This window comes from Zeus faber (assembly GCF_960531495.2).
Source record: "Zeus faber genome assembly, chromosome: 10".
Lineage (NCBI taxonomy): Eukaryota > Metazoa > Chordata > Actinopteri > Zeiformes > Zeidae > Zeus > Zeus faber.
The window spans coordinates 901,122-914,894 of NC_137199.1; positions in this window are offsets into that span (position 1 = coordinate 901,122).

Consider the following 13,773-nt stretch of genomic DNA (forward strand, 5'->3'; position numbering starts at 1 on the left):
TGGCTGTCCATATGTCATTCCGCATGTGGTCGAATGGGTGCTCGTGTGCCATGGTGAGGGTTCTAACTTCTCTTTCCAGGGAGGTCAGGGTGATGTTTCCTGCTGTGGCGCGGAGAATGGCTCGCACATCTCTTAGGGCTAGTGTGTCAGCCGCTGTGTGGTTTTCGAAGATTCGGATCCATGCTGCAGCTCCTTTGTCCAACGCTGATAGGTTGCCTTTGAGGGCCTGCATGTCGCGGTGGTACCAGGGAACAAATGTTTCTCTTTTGGCGGACTGCTTTTGTTCCTCCTCTCGTTGTCTAATTTTCGAGCGGGTAACTATCCCTATTGCTGACGATCTTCTGGCCTGGCTTTTGGATGATGCTATAAGGGTTCCTTTTCTTCTGTTGTCGTTTGTGTACTCTCCCCGGGAGCTGCCACTGTTTTTGAATGACCACTTTTTTGTCTTAGTCTCGTGGTCTGACATGGGTTCTTCTTCCCAGGAGCGGAGGGGGGTGGGGTGTCTTTGTTTTGTTTTCTTAAAGGTGTATTTGGGGACTACAGGGGTAGGTGAAGGTGTGGGCTGGCTTCGGGTCTTTTGTTTTTCTTTGGGTTGTTGTTTGGCTGTAGCGTCTGCAGGAGGTGCTATGAGATGAACATGGGTTGTGTTGGCATCCTCTGGTAGTGGGCCACATTGTCCAGTCAGTGTGACAGTTGCGTGGCTAACCCTTGTGGTACATTTCTTTTTCCTTTCTTGATGTCTTTTTGTGGTTTGTAGGACTGGCAAGTGCATTCGTCGTCCTCTGTATTAGAGGAGAGAAACTCTTTGTGTCTGTTTGATCGTTAGGGGGCGATGTCTGATCATTGTCCTTGTTCTCACTGTCAGATGGCTTTGGGGAGGGCTGTACTCGGAAATGGATTTGGATCGGGCCTTCCATTACTAATACGGGTGCTTGTATTTCTGGCGGGGGTGGGGTGGCTATTTTCTGGTTGCTCAGCACAGGGGGCGCTGTTGCTTCAGGTGTGTGCTCGGTCTTAGGGTTGTACGGAGAGGGGGGGTGCCGATGTGTTTCTTCATCGGCCAGCAGGGAGGGGTAGAGGGATGGGGTGGTGTGTGGTTGGAGTGGGGTGTGACCTTGGGGGATGGGTTCGGGGAGGGGTGGTAACTTGTCTTCTTGTGGGGGGTAGGGTTCCTTCTGGGCTTCTACCACTGCCTTGGTTGCGGCATTTCTGATTTTATTGCGACGTTCGACAATCATTTCCGCTCGAATCCATGCCGTCATTATGTGCTGAACCAGCGCCCATTGTGCACGCTGCTTGTTTAACTTGCGCTTTCAAGCCCCCATTAATCCAGGGTTGTTTTTTGCATCCACTCCTGCTTCAGCCAGCAGTCTTTTTTCTTCCTCTATCACCTTGGTGCGGTTTTCTGCTGTCGGGGTAGTGTCTTTCGACCACCACCCTGCTTTGATCCATTTTTGTTCATATTTATGGAATTTCCAAGTTTCTCAAGCATGGAACTTTGGCTCTGTTCTGTTCTTGAGCTCAGCTACAGCTTCAATACGAATCTCACTGGTGCCGGGTCTGGGGGATGGGGTCTTTTCCATTATGTTTTTGAATGGCAGGAGAACAAAAGACATGGGAAGAAGTGGGAGGGGGAAACCTCAAATGTTCGGATCTCAATGTGTTTCTGGTGCAGCTACGCCACTAGTGGTCTTTTAGGTTATTACAGGTCAACTTTTTTTTTTTTTTGTATTTTTTTTTTATATATTGCCCTTTTATCTAGGGCAATTTGAGGAGGTTGTTCATACACATACACACACAAAACCTCTATCACACATGCACAGACTCTATCAAACACACACTCTCTTAAACACAAAGACTGTCTCAAACACACACACGCCCGCGGTCTCTCTCACATTCACACACACGCATGGTACCTCTCTTTCCACACACACAAGGTACCTCGTTGCGCACACTCTCACTCACACAGCCGGCAATACAATTTTACGCTAAGTCACGTGAATTGGGCCTTTAACCCTTTAATATTTGGTTTCTCTAAGAACCGGGCCTTTAACCCCTAAATGCTTGGCTTCCTTTTTACTTTAAAAATGATTCCGGGCCTTTCACCCTTAAATGAAATTACCGACTATCGACTACCCTTCTGAAGGCTGAGTTTAACATTTTTCATCGCCAGACATCACTTAGTTTAGGCATTTCGGAGGTCTTTTCAACAACCGGGCCTAAACGGGATTCGGAATTACTTCACGAGTTAAACATTGTTCATCACCAAAACGTCGCTCAGTTTAGGCATACTGGATGTATTCTCTACACACGGGCCCAAACGTTACGTGGAATTACTACGCAATTTAAACACACAGCCGCTTCGAAGGGGGGTTTCCTAACCCGTTCCCTTAACTTACCTTACTACCGTTCTCATCAAACAATCCAATTTCTCCTCTCCACAATATTTAACAATTATTATTCATGCATCATTCAACAATACATCCCCAAAACCACAAAGTTGTTCGTCCAGCCTTAAACAGTACAACACTTCCACCTAAAATATTCCTATCTAATCTATGCAGACTTCATGAAATGGCTCTGCTCACCTTTTAGCGGGTACCCATGGAAGTATCGCAACCGTTCAGGCTTTCGGAACTCCTCTGCAGTCTTGTAATGGGATCACGTCGGGGTCACCAATTTGTCGTGTTCAAAATTTCCAAATCCGGAATGATGGGATGAAACTGGAACTTTGAGCTACGGAGAGTTTATAGGACGGTTTGAGAATCTACCAAAAAATAAAAAACGTTTTACGTCGACGTGGTTAGTCCTAAGCTGCGTGTCTCATCTAGCATACATTTCACCCAGGAGTCTGCAGAAACTTTGTTTCCTCGTCACTTTGTTACAAACGACAGACCCCCCTTTGCGAGGCGGTCCCGCCTTTGTTATTTCCCATCTCCCGAGTATCTAGTTTCAGACTCCCCGCTGTGTGTGCGCCAGATTAACCGTTTCAGTGCCGGTTTCTAACTGGTTGCGTAGTTACACCCAGTGTCTTTAGACATGTTTTGGCTCTGACTGATCAATAAAACTGTATTTCATAATTACCCACTATATGAATGATAGTAATGTACATGAATACATTTATGTAATGTATACTGTAGTATACACACATATAGTTTTGCTATCGAGGATTAGTTCAATCTGTAATGTTATAGTTATAGTAGTATAGTTATATGTAGTACGTAATAGTTATAGTATATGTATATATATATAATTTTTTTTTTTTCTCACAAAACCCAACAGGAAGTCGGCCATTTTTAATTTTCCTGACTTTTTAGTCATATTTATGTTTTGTACTTTAGCGAAACTCCTCCTAGGCGATTTATCGGATCGGCTTCAAACTTGACGAGTGTCTACAAGACACCTTCACAGCTTAACATTATCAAAATATATATATTTTTTGGCACACGGTGTGGGCGTGGCAACACGTTAAATTTCATGTTCCAAAAGATACTTGGAAATTCACGAAACTTTGTGCACTCGTCAGCCCCAGTGTGGCAATTGATATTCTATGGGTTCCGTGCTTGGGCATGGCAAAATGACCGGACACGCCCTGTTGAAAATTTCAAAACATCAAACCTATTCACTTTTTAACATGAAATTGGGTATATTAATGTAACATCACTAGACTCAAAAAAAATTATATTGCCGCCATGACCGACACCCAACCAACAGGAAGGTGGCCATATTGGATTTAATGTGCGCAAACTCCTAGGGGATTCATCAGATCGACTTCAAAGTTCGCGAGTGTCTACAAGACACTTTGGGGATTAAATTTATTAAAACATTGGGTTTTCGTCACACAATGTGGGCATGGCACTGTGTTGAATTGAAGTGTTAACCTGACTTTTGGGGCCTTAAGAAACTCGAAAAATCACAAAACTTTACACACTCAAGATCAAACCTATTCACTTTTTTAGTATCTCCTCCGAGATCTGCATAGAATTCCGGCAGGTTTTCCTCTTGTCTTTCTCCTCCGTCGGCGTATTGGTAAACACAGTGGCGGCAGGACAAAGAGATCTTAGTACGTACTCCGGTAAGTTGCGAAAAAGTCCGTATGAGGTGTCGAACAGACGTCCAGGAGTGCTTGTCGTTCATATTGTAATAGCGACAGTGCACTGCATGCAAAAATAAGAACAATACAAATAGTAATAAACACAAAACTAAGAGTTGAATGCAGAGCCGGTGTGTCCATACTACGGCGCACCCGGAAGTTAGTCCGGGTTAACTCATAAGTTAGCTAGCTTCCTCTGCTGAACCAATATTTTACTAAAATGACTTTTACAACTCTCTTTGCTCCAACTTCCATCCTTAACAAAGAATCCCAAATGCATCATTTGCTAACTTTCCCACTTTCATTGTCTTTCACATCAACTTCCATAATCATTTCAGCCTGTCAACTAACTTTACAGCTCTCTCGCCTTGTTATATTTTTTTCAAATAAATTTAAAGCCTTACAGTATCCTTTCCAGAAATCCTACCAGATATTTAGATTATAACGCTACTTTTAAACCAAGGACTCATGTGGGAAACTAGTTTGACATGTTGTGTACAACACACATACTATGCTTACTGTATCTCACATTTATACATTTGCTTGTTTTTAATCGCGATTTTCATCAGCCATGTAGCTAAACATACCCCGAGACACTGATAAAATGTCTCCGAACTCATCTCATCCATACGTGCTCCAGAGTGATCCATCGGCCAGGCGGTCACACGCCTCAAACACCATTTCAATCACCCAAGGATTCATTCATTCAACGCTTTTGCTAGGATGGGTCAAGAATAATCTATAATAATCATGTATTTAATAATGTCGATTTTATTATTGGATAACATAAAGCAAATAAACAGACAAAAACCACGATTCTCTTGATCAATGCAAAATTGGCTACTTCATAAGTAAGGCATACATTTTTAATGTACAACACATCTCTGAGTACTTAAAAAAGCCCTCTATTTAATACATTTATCTTTATTCTTCTTCATAATATTGTTCTTATACTGTAGCTAACCAATAATAAATGAAATACTTTTTACCATTAATGCAACTTCTGGTGCTCCTTCGTTTTGCTGATGGCCTTCTAGTCTGGATCATACGTTGTGAGGTTAAGCTTAATGCAGGCGTTGAGGCTTCCATCAGTTAAACTTAAGCGTAGGATGGTCTTAATGTTTCTCAGATGCGAGAAAGACTGCTCACATGCATTTGTAAAGCCAAACATGGTCAATACAGCATTACTCACACGCTGCATTGTGTGCTGTGTGACGGGACGCTCGTTCCAAGTTTTAAGAATCAGCTGGTCTTCAGTTTCAAGTTCAAGTTCAAGTTCAAGAGATTATTTGTCACATACATATTGAAGTTTTTTCGACTTCTGTCCACTTTTGTTCAGCTGATTGGTCCGACTCGAGGCAGGGAGTTTTCTTAATGTTTGTCTGTCTTACAGAGGGGATCGGCGCATGGGCTCGTAAGCAGTCCAGCAGTGGAACGCCATTCCTCCTGCTCCCAAGAGGATCATTATTATCCACAATTATTATAATGATCCTCAGTGATACATATAATTGTGGCCTGCGTGCCGCAAGTTGAAATGAACAGTAAAACTTTCGCCATGTCGGCGCACCACAGCCATCTCCTTCCCTAAGCCCTTACCTGTGGGCAGAGACTTCCACAAGTTGCGCCTGAGCAGAGACCCGGTAGGGGCAGGGCGCCGAGTAAATGGCGCCCCGGAGTCTTTATGTTGTCCGCAGCCGGTGCTTGACTACTTTGTCCGCCACATTTATATTTTGAATTTTATTTTCAAGTTGTAATTTCTCTTACCTGTTTTACTTTAAAATGACACAGAATAATAATTTATTACTTGTTAATTGTGATGAAAAATTTTAGCTCAAAATTGTATGCGAGCCATATACAGTCATCAAAAGAGCCGTAATTGGCTCGCGAGCCATAGGTTCCCGACCCCTGCTCTAGATTGATTCAATCTTTAAGCTTACTCAGATCTTCCCTGATCGGAACAATATCTCAGTGAGTCGTCACCTTCACTTTTCGGGAATCTTGTGTTGCCTTTGCTGGACCTGTCCAGACGACTCCTTGTTGGATATCTTACGGCCGGTCTCTGACTGCCGCTGGGCACACAACCTGGACATGAAGAGAGTCTCATCATCGTCGCCAGATTGTTGGATAAATTATCCTAGGTGGTCGGTGAGGTTAATCTGCCCGCTACAGGAAAACATAACTGAGAGTATTAAAGATATTTATTCTGCAAAATAAAGAGAAAGATACCGTCATGCTTCAAAGCAGTGTTCTGATCAGTCTACCCCTATTACTGACGAAGAGGGCTTTATACCAAAGAGAGGTTGTGTGTCAGGTGTCATTTACAACTCTGATCCTCAGTCATATCCCTGGGTGTTCCCCCAAACAGTGATTTAACAGTCAAACTTCGGTCACAGACACAATCCTACTGTACCATAAAACAAACACACAACGCTCTTTTAAGTCCCTCTTGTCCTTATCCTTATCTCCACACAAGGTTAAGTGAAGGATGGAATGTGGTCTGGTTTTTCCAATACTACAACTGAAATGTTTTAGACAGTTTTTACACACAGACACACACAGACAATTTTTTTGTCTCTTTATATTAACTCTGAGTGACTCATAAAAACCCATAGACAATGAGTTTTATAACTAAGTAACATACAAAAGGCTATTGTCCTGTATAAAACATGTAAAACCTCATTCAAATAGTTGATCATGTGCATTTTTCTCTCAGCCTACATACGTGCAACTGCGGCTCTAGCGCATGCCACTGTGATTGCACTGACGTTTCACCTTCTGGACTTGATAGACCTGCTGGCTAATTTAAGGGTCTTATTGGCCCGACTTAATGGCCTTGTTGGCCGACTTGAAGGACCTGCTGGATGCGTTGCCAAGCCCGCTTTGCGCACTCAAAGTTGTACTGCCACTGCGGTCCAGGCCTTTTGCCCGTTCCTCCAAGCCTGGCTGTCTGTTTGGGCCCACGAGTTCTGTGGAGCCTCAGCCTTCCGAGGGGTCTGAGGGTTCCGTGGGCCCTGGGTGTTCTGACATCATTGCTCTCAGCAATGCCTTGAGGTGAGGCCAATCTTTTTACTCTTAAGCCCTCACCACATGTAGCTGTACTTGGCTATACAGCGAGCTAAACACTCTTGCAATAAGTACCCAGAGACAGGAGCGCACTTTTGGTATCGTTAATGAAAGCGGTGTAAAACTGTGGAACAGTAGAGAAATATGCAGATAAACGATCAATCTCTATGCAGATGTAGATAACGTGTTAATACGTTGTCATAGCTCCCACATTGTATACATACAACAATAACATGAATTATCTCACAAATTGTGCTTTCTCAAGGGCAGTGAAGAGGCTGATGGAAGAGATGTTAATCCGGGTCTGGGACATGATCAGATTGGCTGAGTGTGCCTTGATCTGTTTATGCCTGTTCTGATTTTACTATTATATTATTATACTATCATCCAAATGCTATGATGTTGCAATACTGACTGCGCGGGGGGCGCACCGGGAGGCAGAACAACCGTGTTTTGGTTGCATCTAAATTTTTTAGTATGGCTTTTAAGTTGGTTTTTAACTGTATTTCTGTGTTTGTATTGGAACTGATTTTTTTAATCTGGCTTTTAAATCAGTTTTGAAACTGTATTTCTGTATCAGGATTGGGTCTGAATTTTTGGGACACATCATCAGTAGTGGACCCCAGGACCATGGGGTGTTTGACCATTATCACTAGACACCCTCGCCTGAGGAAGGCCCTCCCGTGGTTGATCAAGCCTCGGAGTGTGTCCCATAGCCAATTGGAGTTCAATTTGGGTTATGCTCGATTGTGGGTAGGCAAAGAGTTTTGCTAAGCATTAATTTAGAATGATTTATGTTAAGAGTTTTGCTAAACATTAATTTTGAATGACCAATTTACTAATGCTTCATGCAATTATGCCATGTCAAGGTTGGTATGGTAAATTATAAAAAAAAAATAAAAGGTTACGTTTAATAGGTAAGTATTTAGAGGTGTCTTGTGTTCCTACTTTGTGTCAGGGTCTTCTGTAGGTTCAGAATGAAGTTAGCTCCTCGGCACATCTGAATTTATGGGGCATAGCTCCACCCATTTTTTGGAATAAACTCCTTTTATTTTCTTTGTTTTCTTCCAATAAAAATCCTAATTGGTTTTAACCAATTGGGGATGGGGGGATGGGTTTTAACCAACTTCATCTTTCATTTTCATAAACGTCCTTTACTTACTCAACTTACTATGCCGGATCGAGCTGTACACTCTACCTTCATCCACTCCCTCATTTTCATGAGGGAAAGGAGGATAGAAGAGAGAAGATAGAAGATAACGTATTGTCAGACGATTTAAAATGCTGAAAAGGCGGTTAGGTTAAAAGCTTGTATGTGCGCCCCACACTGTGTTGGTGTGGGGCGTGGTTGTGTGTTTGGGCGCCGCGCCCCTGCATCGATCTGGTCGCGATTCGCCTATCTCTCCCAGTGCCAAAACTTATATTCACAAATAAACCACACAATAGGCCTAGGGCTTGCGGGATGGGTGGGGTGCAAGCTATATAGGTGGGGATGCAGCGGGCAGCTGCCATCTTGCCTGTCACGCTCCTGCCCCAGCGTGCTTCTCGTCCGTTACGAAATGTTAATCCGACTCATATTGGCTTAGAATGCATACACTCGCACACGAATCCTACTCCAAGCAACACTCCACCAGACCAGGGTCTGCGGGGCAGGAGGGGTGTGAGTGATTCAGGGTCGACTTGCCTGAAGGACTTGCATCCCCAACCCCGCAATTTTGACTGCAATAGGCAACAGTACACATTTAGCACTGGGGTTTTCCGGGATGGACAGACAGGCGGTCCTATCACACACACACACACATGCACACACCACCACACCTTCTTTGAATGCACCCCAGCAGCCTTCTGGTTGCATTACTCTCCTTTTCTCCCTCATTTACTGCCATAACTATGACAGGAAGAGGCCAGGTGACCATTTGTCATTCCAGTTTTCCTGGACCTAATCAACTGTTTTTCATTACATGTTGTCGTCCAATGTTAATTTTTTTGTGTAAATGTTTTCAGGTTCTATGTTTAATTGTCTCACCGGCCATGATTCTCTCCCTCTTGGGGTAGTGATCAGTTTATAGACCCAAACATGATAAATAGTTTTCCAAAGAGGGGGGTTGGTGGTGGTTCTCTTTGACCAAAAACTGTGCTCTTGTCATCCTACAGGTCATCCACTGGACAGAATTATTGCAGCAGTTCTTGATGATTTAAGAATTAATAAAGTTTTGCATTGCAGGTGGAGAACTTGAGCTACACTTGCGGACTAACTCTGTCCTAGATGCAATGGCATGCAAATACTCTTTGTTGTATACCCAGCATGCTGACAGGATGGGTTGAAAATAAATAAATAAAAAATAAAATCTCCACAAATTACTCTGTGTGGCAGGATCAGACAAAAGGTCAAACATGTATTTGTCGAGTTAAAAAACGCATTTTCAGCCCATTCAAACGTCGAAAAGGCGGATCGGTTAAACGCTACAGTCATTACTCTGTGTGACAGTGTCAGGCAGTTTAAATACTATGATGAACTAGTATGTGCTGCTAAAGTGTTGTTTGTCAAACAGTTGTAGGTCCTTCTAACATGTATTTTTCGAGTTATGATCATTTTCAGAAATTTGGACGATTTGCTGTCTAGCTGAATTTGAGAAACACCGAACCATTGCCTCTTTGTAGGTGCATGATTTAGAATGCCTCAGTACACCATATAACTTTAATTAATATGAGGAACAATTATGTGCTTCTTAAGTCATTCGCAAAGACAGTTTAAATACAATGATAAACTAGTATGTGCTGCTAAAGTGTTGTTTGTCAACCAGTTTTAGGCCCATATAAAATGTATTTTTCGAGTTATGATAATTTTAATCAAAGTCTACACATGTGGGAAAAAACGCATTTTCAGCCGATTTAAACGTCGAAAAGGCGGATCGGTTAAACGCTTCAGCCATTACTATGTGACAGTGTCAGACAGTTTAAATACAATGATAAACTAGTATGTGCTGCTAAAGTGTTGTTTTTCAAACAGTTTTAGGCCCATTTAAAATGTATTTTTCGAGTTATGATCATGTTCAGAACTTTGGACGATTTGCTGTCTAGCTGAATTAGAGAAACACCGAACAATTGTCTCTTTGTAGGTGCATGATTTTTAATGCTGCAGTACACCATATAACTTTAATTAATATGAGGAACAATTATGTGCTTCTTATGTCTTTCGCAAAGACAGTTTAAATACAATGATAAACTAGTATGTGGTGCTAAAGTGTTGTTTGTCAACCAGTTGTAGGCCCATATAAAATGTATTTTTCGAGTTATGCTCATTTTCAGAAATTTGGACGATTTGCTGTCTAGCTGAATTTGAGAAACACCGAACCATTGCCTCTTTGGCGGTGCATGATTTAGAATGCTGCAGTACACCATATAACTTTAATTAATATGAGGAACAATTATGTGCTTCTTAAGTCTTTCGCAAAGACAGTTTAAATACAATGATAAACTAGTATGTGCTGCTAAAGTGTTGTTTGTCAACCAGTTTTAGGCCCATATAAAATGTATTTTTCGAGTTATGATAATTTTCATCAAAGTCTACACATGTGGGAAAAAACGCATTTTCAGCCGATTTAAACGTCGAAAAGGCGGATCGGTTAAACGCTTCAGCCATTACTCTGTGACAGTGTCAGACAGTTTAAATACAATGATAAACTAGTATGTGCTACTAAAGTCTTGTTTGTCAACCAGTTTTAGGCCCATATAAAATGTATTTTTCGAGTTCTGATAATTTTCATCAAAGTCTACACGTGGGAAAAAACGCATTTTCAGCCGATTTTAACGTCGATTTGGCGGAACGGTTAAACGCTTCAGTCATTACTCCATGTGACAGTGTCAGACAGTTTAAATACAATGATAAACTAGTATGTGCTGCTAAAGTGTTGTTTGCCAACCAGTTTTAGGCCCATATAAAATGTATTTTTCGAGTTATGATCATTTTCCGAACTTTGGACCGTTTGCTGTCTAGCTGAATTAGAGAAACACCGAACCATTGTCTCTTTGTAGGCGCATGATTCAGAATACTGCAGTACAGCATAGAAATTTAATTAATACGATGAACTATTATGTGCTTCTTAAGTGTTTCTCACAGAGTTCTAGGCCCATCTAACATGTATTTGTGGAGTTATGATCATTTTCAGAACTTTGGACGATTTGCTGTCAAGCTGAATTAGAGAAACACCGAACCATTGTCTCTTTGTAGGTGAATGATTCAGAATGCTGCAGTACACCATATAACTTTAATTAATATGAGGAACAATTATTTTGCTTCTTAAGTCTTTCTCAAAGACAGTTTAAATACAATGATGAACTAGTATGTGCTGCTTATGTCTTGTTTGTCAACCAGTTTTAGGCCCATATAAATGTATTTTTCGAGTTATGATCATTTTCAGAACTTTGGACGATTTGCTGTCGAGCTGAATTAGAGAAACACCGAACCATTGTCTCTTTGTAGGTGAATGATTCAGAATGCTGCAGTACAGCATAGAAATTTAATTAATATGATGAACTATTATGTGCTTCTTAAGTGTTTCTCACAGAGTTCTAGGCCCATCTAACATGTATTTGTGGAGTTATGATCATATTCAGAACTTTGGACGATTTGCTGTCGAGCTGAATTAGAGAAACACCGAACCATTGTCTCTTTGTAGGTGAATGATTCAGAATGCTGCAGTACACCATATAACTTTAATTAATATGAGGAACAATTATTTTGCTTCTTAAGTCTTTCTCAAAGACAGTTTAAATACAATGATAAACTAGTATGTGCAGCTAAAGTCTTGTTTGTCAACCAGTTTTAGGCCCATATAAAATGTATTTTTCGAGTTCTGATAATTTTCATCAATGTCTACACGTGGGAAAAAACGCATTTTCAGTCGATTTAAACGTCGATTTGGCGGAACGGTTAAACGCTTCAGTCATTACTCTATGTGACAGTGTCAGTCAGTTTAAATACAATGATGAACTAGTATGTGTTGCTAAAGTCTTGTTTGTCAACCAGTTTTAGGCCCATATAAAATGTATTTTTCGAGTTCAGATAATTTTCATCAAAGTCTACACGTGAGAAAAAACGCATTTTCAGCCGATTTAAACGTCGAAAAGGCGAATCGGTTGAACGCTTCAGTCATTACTCTATGTGACAGTGTCAGAAAGTGTAAATACAATGATAAACTAGTATGTGCTGCTAATGTGTTGTTTGCCAACCAGTTTTAGGCCCATATAAAATGTATTTTTCGAGTTATGATCATTTTCGGAACTTTGGACCGTTTGCTGTCTAGCTGAATTAGAGAAACACAGAACCATTGTCTCTTTGTAGGCGCATGATTTAGAATGCTGCAGTACACCATATAACTTTAATGAATATGAGGAACTATTATGTGCTTCTTAAGTCTTTCTCAAAGACAGTTTAAATACAATGATAAACTAGTATGTGCTGCTAAAGTCTTGTTTGTCAACCAGTTTTAGGCCCATATAAAATGTATTTTTCGAGTTCTGATAATTTTCATCAAAGTCTACACATGTGGGAAAAAACGCATTTTCAGTCGATTTAAACGTCGAAAAGGCGAATCGGTTAAACGCTTCAGTCATCACTCCATGTGACAGTGTCAGACAGTTTAAATACAATGATCAACTAGTATGTGCTGCTAAAGTGTTGTTTGTCAACCAGTTTTAGGCCCATATAAAATGTATTTTTCGAGTTCTGATAATTTTTATCAAAGTCTACAGACGTGGGAAAAAATGCATTTTAAGCCGATTTTAACGTCGATTTGGTGGAACGGTTAAACGCTTCAGTCATTACTCTATGTGACAGTGTCAGTCAGTTTAAATACAATGATGAACTAGTATGTGTTGCTAAAGTCTTGTTTGTCAACCAGTTTTAGGCCCATATAAAATGTATTTTTCGAGTTCAGATAATTTTCATCAAAGTCTACACGTGGGAAAAAACGCATTTTCAGTCGATTTAAACGTCGGTTTGGCGGAACGGTTAAACACTTCAGTCATTACTCTATGTGACAGTGTCAGACAGTTTAAATACAATGATAAACTAGTATGTGCTGCTAAAGTCTTGTTTGTCAACCAGTTTTAGGCCCAAATAAAATGTATTTTTCGAGTTCTGATAATTTTCATCAAAGTCTACACGTGAGAAAAAACGCATTTTCAGCCGATTTAAACGTCGAAAAGGCGAATCGGTTGAACGCTTCAGTCATTACTCTATGTGACAGTGTCAGAAAGTGTAAATACAATGATAAACTAGTATGTGCTGCTAATGTGTTGTTTGCCAACCAGTTTTAGGCCCATATAAAATGTATTTTTCGAGTTATGATCATTTTCAGAACTTTGGACGATTTGCTGTCTAGCTGAATTAGAGAAACACCGAACAATTGTCTCTTTGTAGGTGCATGATTTTGAATGCTGCAGTACACCATATAACTTTAATTAATATGAGGAACAATTATGTGCTTCTTAAGTCTTTCTCAAAGACAGTTTAAATACAATGATAAACTAGTATGTGCAGCTAAAGTCTTGTTTGTCAACCAGTTTTAGGCCCATATAAAATTTATTTTTCGAGTTCTGATAATTTTCATCAA